Genomic DNA, 9682 nt, shown 5'->3' with positions numbered 1-9682 from the left:
TTCGAAAGCTTAGTCGCTTTGAGAATCTCGCAACGTTTACATATGAATGAAATATCGAGAATTTATGATTCGAAATGAAAAAAAATTACAAATAAGTTTTTAAGCATTCTTAGATTAATTCACATTAGAAAATGCTTTGTCATATCGTAAGATTGTTGTCTCATCTTATTATACTCGGAAATATAATTCAGTCATATCTCTCTGATGATAAAAAATTCATCATTCAGTCGGTCGCTCTTAACGCCGTGATCTTGTAAGTTTTAACGAACTGTCGTTTGATTAACGTGCGAAGGACGCGATTACGGCTCTATCGCGTTTGTCAAACAGCGATGAGACACAGCCGTCGGAATTTGCGCCTTTGTCACTCGTTGGATTCCTGCCGATTGTTCCTCTCATACTAATGAATCCGTTCCCGACTCCAATCGCGCACATGTCCACTGAACTTCATCAAATGGAACAGGTTTATCCTACATGTGCAGTGAATCACAGCCCGGGCATCCCAAGACGAGCTCGTGGTCTTGTCCCGCAATTTTTCCCGAAGCGGTTCTTCATTTTTATCCGCATTCCACCGCTGCATCGCATTTTGTACGTGCACATTCTCACGCTTGCGTCAATCCCTTGCGTCCGCTGCAAGTTAGACGCCACCATTACACTTACAATTAAGGACGATCAGTCCCGGCAAGAGGGGAAACTGGCCAACGCAAGGTCGTGCCCAAGGCTCCATTGATGACCCTGCTCGCCGTGTTGTCGTTCTTCCGTCGCGAAGGCCCCCATGATCAAAATGCATGAGAGGGAAATGTATCGCGTGAGATATTTTTTATTCAAATGCATTCTATTAACCCTCCGGAGCTGAAAATTCACCAAAATCTGTGACAGACCCCTATTCTGTAGCTTTACCGACAGTATCGTTATATTGTTGCATAGCTTTTTTATTATATATATATATATATATATATATAACCTACGCAACACAACAATGTAATAACATCGATATTATCGTTAAGAGTTACAGAATAAATATTGACGCTGGATCTGTAAGATTCATTTTATAATTTTTGTTAATTAAAAGACAATAATTAATTTCAAAGAACCAAAATGAATAAAGAATGAATTCCAAGTGTATTTTAATAAGAATAATCTAAATTTGCAGATGTAACATAAAGAAAATTGAATTTTTGACAAAGAGATTTATTATTGACTCACTGCACTGAGAAAAAAATTGTTTATTTGACAATTTTAGTTTGTCTTATTTCTTTCGATGAAGAATGTATGTATTTAAATCAAACATCATGTTTGACTTAAATACATATGCACATTCTTCAATAAAAAAAATAAAGACAAACTAAATTAATTTAGTCAATTAAATAATTTTTTTCTCAGTGTGTCAACTCTAGAAGGATATAAATAATAAAGGTCCAATAAACCCACATCGACTCCGGAGGGTTAATCTTCTCGCCTTTGATTTGAAAATTAACGCGCGATATACGCGAGGCGTTACTTCGCGCAGTACTAATAAGATATCGAGTTTGCCATGTTATTTGTACATTTCCTATGAAAAAAATGTTGCCACGTGAATATCGATACAACCCTCTCCTTTCTTCAATAGCGCTCTAATCGGTGACTTTCATATTATTCCGTAACAAATACTAGGTTACTTACAGCGCACGTAATACGATACACTTACATGTCATGCCTCAATACCATATTTTTAGTAAAGAATCGTAAAGATAGTATTACTGATCTCGCTGAACATACGACGAGTGACTTTCTCTGTATACGGCTACTATTTTATTTTACCCGAACGACTTCATGCACGACTTGCATAACTTGATAAGCGGTCGCGGTTTAGTGGCGCTAGAAATACCGTTCAATCGTTGTGCACGGCGCACAATCGATCTCCAACTAATGTTTGCCTTGTCTTGATAAAAAAAAAAGGTAGTTTTAGGTTTCATTCTCCGCATCACGACTATTTTCATCTTTGTTCCGATGTGATTTGCGTATTCGCGAAACAGAATTATGTAACATCCTCGTGAATGTACAATGATATTCTGACTACTCTTAACAGTTGATCATAAAACGATCGCGTCATGATAGCCAGTGGCCTTTTATTTTCGCTTTCCCTTTTCCTGTCTCGAGGGAGCTCTGTCGTGCAGATACATAACATCCGTATATTGAGAGCGCGGACCAGCATTTGATCCTTGATCGACGAATTTCGTAAAAACATTATTTCCTTGCGCTGTATTTTTAGCCGAAGGAAAAAAAGTGAATTGCTGACGTGCTCTGAATTTAATTTTGCTTTACCTTCTGAACGTTTTTCGAGGACATGCAGTATCAAAGTTTGTATCAAAGTGAAAGTAATCGGCCGCCAATCGACCGACAAGTCGCTCGATCGTAGGTTATAATTGATAAAACGAGACGAAACTAATTAAGCACGTTATAAACGCATCCATCGCCGTGACGACGTGTTGCCGGAAGTTCCAACTTTCGCAAAAGCACGATTGACCGGATATTCCAACAGCCCCGAGCGAAATGCGCGAATACCGCGGGAACTATTAACAGCACCTTCTACTTTATACCTTTATTTCAGGCTCATTTAACGATATAATGCCGATTCAATGAATACAGAAAGTGAGACTGCTGACGATCCTTCACAGGAAATAAAATTTTCGAAAGTTGTTTTCGTAAAAGAAAACTCCATGCTTTTCCGAATTCTGCATAATGTAAATTTGGATGAACATTAACAGATATTCTATTTGTATTTATTGTATAAGACATTCTATTTATATTAGTCATATAAATTTCTCGTGTCGAATTGTGTTTAAAGTACATTCTTTGACAAGAGGAAGTTATGTACAGGTCTAGACAAAAGGTCTATTATCTCGGAAACGGTGACAGATACCACAAAAATGTTTCAAAACTATAGGTCTGTTCTTTATTTCGATTCAATAAGACCTACGAGAAACGTTGAAGTCGTTAAAATTATCTATCGTTGTTTTCGAGGAAACGATTCCATCGTCTTGACCTGTACATATGTTTTTTTTTTATTAAAGAGTGTGTTTAATAAAAGCAACGTTGCCAACGAATTTTAGAGAATTAACTGTCCTCCCTATTATTACGAATAACGATGGATATACAATAATGAGCGACATCCTGGCGCATGATGACCGTACGCGTTATAATTAATGTTTCTCGGAAGACCTCTTAAACCTTTATGTCGGTCACAGATAAATAGCACGGACATGCATATCAAGACGAATGGATATTGATACATAGGTCAACTATGAATGATTGAGAACATCGCGTAATCAGAGCAAAAGTCTGTGATCTAGAAAATTTCCATCTGAGATTTACTAAATTATCGTTTATAGCTACAATTGCACATGCTGTACATATTTGCTGTTTTTTTTTTCATTCTAATTTTTACAATTAAACAAGTTTTTAGGTATCTTTCTTAGTATACATGACGATTTTCTTTTACACGATGAGTCGTTCGTGTCCTGAGTTAATTTCCATCACTTTTACACGCAAAAAACAGTTTCGCTGAAATATTTGAAAATTTAAGTAGATTATCTATGAGCTATATATTGTAGATATTGATCTGAAAATAGTTTTGGAAATAATTATGTAGGAGACGCTTAAACTTTATCATCAAAGTTTAAGCGTCCTACATAATTTATTTTGATGGTCCAAACAAAATTATTTTCTAATCTGTATCTAACTCACAGATAATCTAGCTAAATTTTTAGATACTTCAGCAAGACTTTCTTTCAGTGTACAAGTATACAAAAATTATTAAGTGATTTTTACATATGCTTTAGAAAATATTTATAAAGTTGTACGAATACTTAGAATGTATGCAGTGATTCTATAATTATAATTTCTCAATTTTATAATTATAATTGCTTTTAAAAGTATTTCTTATTGCGCATCACGACCTGTGTTTACATTCTCATTGCCCTGTCCTTGTTATATTATTTACAAAATTGTGTATTTAAAAAAAAGGACAGTATTTTAAAGAAAAGAAATACGCAGGACACGAATGATCCAATCATGTATACTAATTTATTAAAACTTTACTTTATGAGCGTTTTATTTTTCTTATATATTAAAACATTGTAATTTTATTTTTTAAACAGCAAAAAGTTAAAAGAATGTACATATTTTAAGGTATGAAATTATTTTATTTCAGAAAATATATCCTTGAGATCATAGCACAATAATTTTTCATCTACCACGTGTAGACTACGCAAGACTAAGTAATTACCACGACGGACTTCTACACAGCACGTGGTGCATTAACTAAACATTCCTGTCGTGCAACGAAAGGCTTTTTTCCTCACGATAATTATGCAAATGCACTCACGATCGTTTATAATGCCGTATGTCGGCGTCTTCGATGATATATCGATCTTCCTCGATGCGCTCCAAAACAGGCAGATGGCTGCTTCAGACGCATGTGTCGCACTCCGGCAAGTTCATCTGCTAACGCACGGAAGAAGAAATCTCAACAGAACGGATAGGGGACTCGCATCAGCGTGCCCCTTCTCCCATAACACCGTACGTTATGGGCCGTACGTGTCGCGAGATGCAACCACTGCACTTGGCCGACGATGCACGAGCGAGTAGCCTCCTGCGCCGCGTAACCGGTGATCTTTATATCGATGGATCCTCTACTGGCCCTGCGCCAGTGTCCCGTCCCACTCTATGGTATCGCGATGCGATGTGACGCGACGCGACTTTTGCGACGGTGCACGACTCGACGCCCCGATACACCGCATGCGATATTCGCGCACCTCGTGTACCTCACCACGGTGTTACCACCACGTTGCGCCCGCGTGCCACGCCGCACCGAAGGAAGGGAATGCCGCGTGTGCAATGTCGTCGGTCGCTCTTGCGACTGTCAGCCAAAGGCATCGTCCTGGGCCATTCACACACCTCACACACCCTTCCTTTTTCACAGTGGTCCTGCCTGGTCTCACCCTCCCCCCCTTCTCTCTTTCTGTCTCTGTCTCTCTATCTAAAAAACACCTCTCCGATCAAGTCCACTCCGATCAACAGACACAATTGCGAAAAAAGTACCGCACTACGAAACTGATTACAGTACTCGATTAACTTTATTGCGATGCAATACGTCGCGTCCCGATGATCCATACCTTGATGAACATTTGTGTCATTAATCTATTGTTATCAATAAAACTTGACATCATCAACTATTTGCAGATCATCTTAGGATGCTTCTCTACATAATTTGCAAATTGCAAAACGTAGTTCGTAAATACTGACGCAGAATGACGATTACCGCACGCAAGAAAAAACAAATGCAAATTATGTAGAGGCACCTTTACTTTGTTTTCTAATATTTGTTAATTTGTACGTGTATTTCTTTCGAACATAATTTTACATATGTAATTATATATTTATATATAGACGTTGTTTTTAAAATAGGAAAGAAATAAAAGAGACCGAAATAAAATTAAACAATAAACTTGTACACATTATTCGCTATCAGGAAAAGATCTTTCTGAGATGCATTTGAATATTTATTTTCGACCAATCATTCAAGCTATAAACGTGCATAAGGTAATTTATTGCTTGCGCGTACTGTAAAATAAAACTTGCGCTTGTAAAAATCAAGGATCTCGCTTTTAAGTAGCTTCAGGCGCTTTATGTTATTTTGACGGTGGTCCAGACGGACATAACGATCTTTACTTGTCTACGCGAGAGATACAATCGCGTCTGTCCGGGATGGAAATGGAAACGGGAAAACCGATATATACTTTTTACCGGATGACTTTGTCTGTGTAAAAAAAACTTGAGCCGCCAGGCTCGGGATGCCGAGAATTTTATTTCAATCTCTTTTTGGATCTTCGTTCTTCAGGGCGAATTCCTTAACCTCCAGGATAAATTCCTTAATCTTGAACAATAAACGCAAGGTATCGCTTATGTGACAGTGAAAAATATTGCTTGCGTGGAATAGTAAACAAAATATTATTCGTATTACGTCATCATTTAATGCCACGTATACTATATTTTCTAATTTATGTATTTTATATATATTACGTAATAATTATCTGATAGACGGCTGTATGTGATAAGGACAAAATTGAAATAAGAACTTTCTCGGCTTTCACTGAGAAGTCACGGTCCATTAATAGAAAGTAATTCATAGATATATCAATGCCGTTTTGAACGCAATAAGTACAAAGTGAATTCATAGTTACATATTATTTTATCCGTATCTAATGCGCTTTAATATCTAATATGAGTATCATGTTTACACTTTGTCCTGAAACTATTAATGAACGTAGAAACAGATAGGACGAACCGTGAGTAATAGTGTCGCTTATAAGTAATCACCTTGCGTGAACACGAGTTACACCGATCGCATATCAATTGCCGCGAATGGATAGTTCAACAACGTCGATATCAAATTAGTTACACATAACATTTTCATACTGACATCTATTTTTTTAATTAGATCGATAATACCGCCAATAACAATAGCAGTAACACAAATAAAATATCTACTAAAATATAATATTATATTTTAGCAACTCGATAATTTACATGAAAATTTCTCTGTCTCTTGTGCTTCATTTATCAACTTCATTTATCATCAAAGACCGATAATCATAGTCGGTTCTTATTTAAGATCATCTTAAATATGGTTTTAAAATGAGTCAATTATACAGCCATATTTAAGATATTATTCTCTCTTAAGACGATTTTAAAATAAGTATCTTAAAATGGACTATAAATATACCGGCCAGAAAATTTGTTTAATTTTTCATGACAATGGGAAATCATTACTTGTCGCTCGCATAAAAGGATAACCACCTTCCGCAATTGTTGCAAAAGAAATTCTATTGGATATTTGATATTGGGATATTATGTATGGTAAAGATCCGTTTGCATATAAAGAATCGAAACTCACATCACGTTAGTCACGCGCGTATGAAAGTTTAAGTCTCTTGCCGATCGCGAAAGTTTTGGATTGATCGATACAAGATTGATTTCTTATTACCGTAAAAAAATTTCATGAAACATACTTTCGATATATATTACTATACATAATAATTAATACATATGTATATAACAAAGGAGAAAAGAGATTGTCTATTATCATGCTTCTTAATTGAGATAATGCCGCATTTTCCATATTCAGCAAACCGAATCGAATTGATTCATCTTGCATGACCGTCGATAATGTATTTACCATCGATGCTGCATCCAAGTACGATTAATCCTTTCACGACCAAATTTGAAGAACGTGCGACCGCACTTCTCCTCGTAATCAATTACGATTCACCGCAATATCGTCATTATATTCTCAGACTGTGACGGCATTATTCAAGTGCGAATCATGACGTTTTGTGTGACGCATGTATCGGTCACACATCCAATGAGATCTATGATGAGAAGATATTTTTAAAGTGACATTCATTCACGCACGCATGTTTTTCCCGCGAATGCTTTGAGTCAGCGATCAAGAGGTCTGTTCTTTTTAGCTGATCTTCTTGTACTGTTTATGTTTCCTTTTTTTTTCTCGAACATAGAAGGAAAAAAGAGAAAAGATGAATCGTGCAAAAAATTCAGCTGAAAAAAACCAAACCTGTAGTTGCGCGCGATTTGTTTCGAAAACATTGTATCTGTTCTCTGAAGAGAAGAATCGCGACAATCGGTCGAAATCCTCGCGAATGAACGGCGGGTGCGCTTATTTCAGATTCGTCTGACCGTGCAATGATTCATTGGTAGAAATCCGTGCATTATCAAGGTCGGACATACGTCGTCCTTCATGTTGCCAATTTTTTAGTGCCGCGTCGTCGTATTGTAAAACGTTTGGGCGCAGATTCTTTGTTGGCTTTCTTCTGTATTCAAAAATATAATATATTGGTCAGGGAGAGATTGATCGCAGGTGTCACATATGTTTAAAAAGAAAAGATGACCCTGGCGTATCGTGTGTAAAAAAAAAGGTACTCCCTGCATGACAATATCATGATAACTCATTGAAAATGTTTCATTAATATTTTATATTTATTTACAAAATATTTCAGCTATTTATTGCAAAATGGTTTATATTGAAATATTTTAATAATTTTTAAGTTTACGTGTGTAAGTTCGTAAAATAATAATTATATATGATAAACACAATTTCTTTATACATTTTCTTTCATTATGAAATGCTATTTGCGATTATTTAATAAAATCATGTATGTCAAAAAGAATTATTCCGGCCACGATGACGATATTGCGATAGTTGGTTGGAAATATTTTGTTAATATCTTATATTTATTTATAAAATAAATATATTTCGGGCATTTATTGTAAGTCGGTTTATATTTGGAATATTTTAGTATTTAATTTTTAAATTACATTAATTTTAATATATAGTTTATAATAATAATTATATGCGATTTTTATTTCATTATTTATATGCGACTTTCTTTCATTATTAAATATTACTTTGCTGAAATAATCTTAATTCAGTGAAATTGCTTTGAAACTTATACAGTAGAATTTTTAAAAAATGAATATGCCGATATTTAAATCGAGGACATTTAAATCAGGACACTGAATAAAAAAAAGTATCATAGTCTTTTACAAGTCAATCGTGAGATCAAAGAGATGTTATCCGCAGCTATTTGGTCAATATGGTTCACTAAGCATAATCGATCGCGGTTCGTGACATTTCGCGGCTGTATCGTTGTATTAAAACTATGCGCATATGAATAAAGTGGCGAATAAAGCGAATAGCTTTATTAAAAGAGTGTTATTAGCCTTTATCGAAAACGTGCGAGAGACACGTGTACAAGCTTTGGAGACGTATAGATATAATCTTCTCATTGTTCAGTCAACCTTCGTTCGTGCTTATTAGTACGCGAGATTGACGGGAACAGTTTCGCTTGATGCACAATCTCATTGAATTAACTTCACCTTCTCTAACGCGCCATTGTATTTATTATGTTTTATATCGTCCTTTCAATCGCGAATTTTAGACCAGAAGCATAAATGTATGTATGTGTTTGTGTGACTCACGTTGGAAAGTTGCAAATGGAAATCACGAAGAAAGATCGCGCGAAAGATTTTCCTTCGAAATACTTCCTGAGAATCTGCCTGGTGTATATGACACTTTAAGATCACAGTGAAATCACTGTCGATATCTACAGTTTCCGCATCGTCGTGTTTTTACATTGATGCGGTCATTGTAATAAACGTCAACGTACTAGTTCGATTTTAGCATCTCTAATCCGAAATTTTTCGACAGTCTTTCAACGAACGTACCAAAACGAGAAACAATACGTTATATATATATATATATATATTCAATTTGGTTCAATACAGTGAGATTATATGAAATATAGTATCGTGTAAATATAGCGAATATGTAATCATTATACAACTAAACATTATGCAATTGAAATTATATGCTGCAATGCTTGACAATTTTTCTACTTCCTGTTCTGTTTGCTGTTTATAATTATATGAAATTAAGGAATCTTTAACATAAGCTATTAAAAAGGAAGCATATTTATTTCTTATTTTTATATAAAATAGTTATAATCTTTGAATTTCTAAAAATTATTTGCTCAGTACGCGAATAAATACGTAATGAAACTTTCTATTTTATATTTAGAGGAAGATATTATCATTTATTATTCTTTTCTTTCCGGGGGGGGGGGGG

The 9682-nt window shown here is 35.3% G+C and overlaps 2 protein-coding genes across 2 annotated transcripts in view; one reads left to right on the top strand and one right to left on the bottom strand.

The window, feature by feature from the left end:
- Positions 1 to 4633, bottom strand: part of LOC108725356 (uncharacterized) — a 16013-nt gene extending 11380 nt beyond the window's left edge. The window contains 1 exon segment of the mRNA XM_018452338.1: positions 4364 to 4633. The gene's annotated coding sequence lies outside the window, so the exon portion shown is untranslated.
- Naa15-16 (N-alpha-acetyltransferase 15/16) overlaps positions 1 to 9682 on the top strand; it is a 42139-nt gene that overhangs the window by 14889 nt on the left and 17568 nt on the right. The window lies entirely within an intron of this gene.

This window comes from Mycetomoellerius zeteki, unplaced genomic scaffold (genome assembly GCF_001594055.1).
Source record: "Mycetomoellerius zeteki isolate Tzet28-1 unplaced genomic scaffold, Tzet1.0 scaffold108, whole genome shotgun sequence".
In the NCBI taxonomy this organism is placed as follows: domain Eukaryota; kingdom Metazoa; phylum Arthropoda; class Insecta; order Hymenoptera; family Formicidae; genus Mycetomoellerius; species Mycetomoellerius zeteki.
The sequence above is the reverse complement of the archived record's forward strand: the minus strand, read 5'-3'. Positions and strand labels throughout refer to the sequence as shown.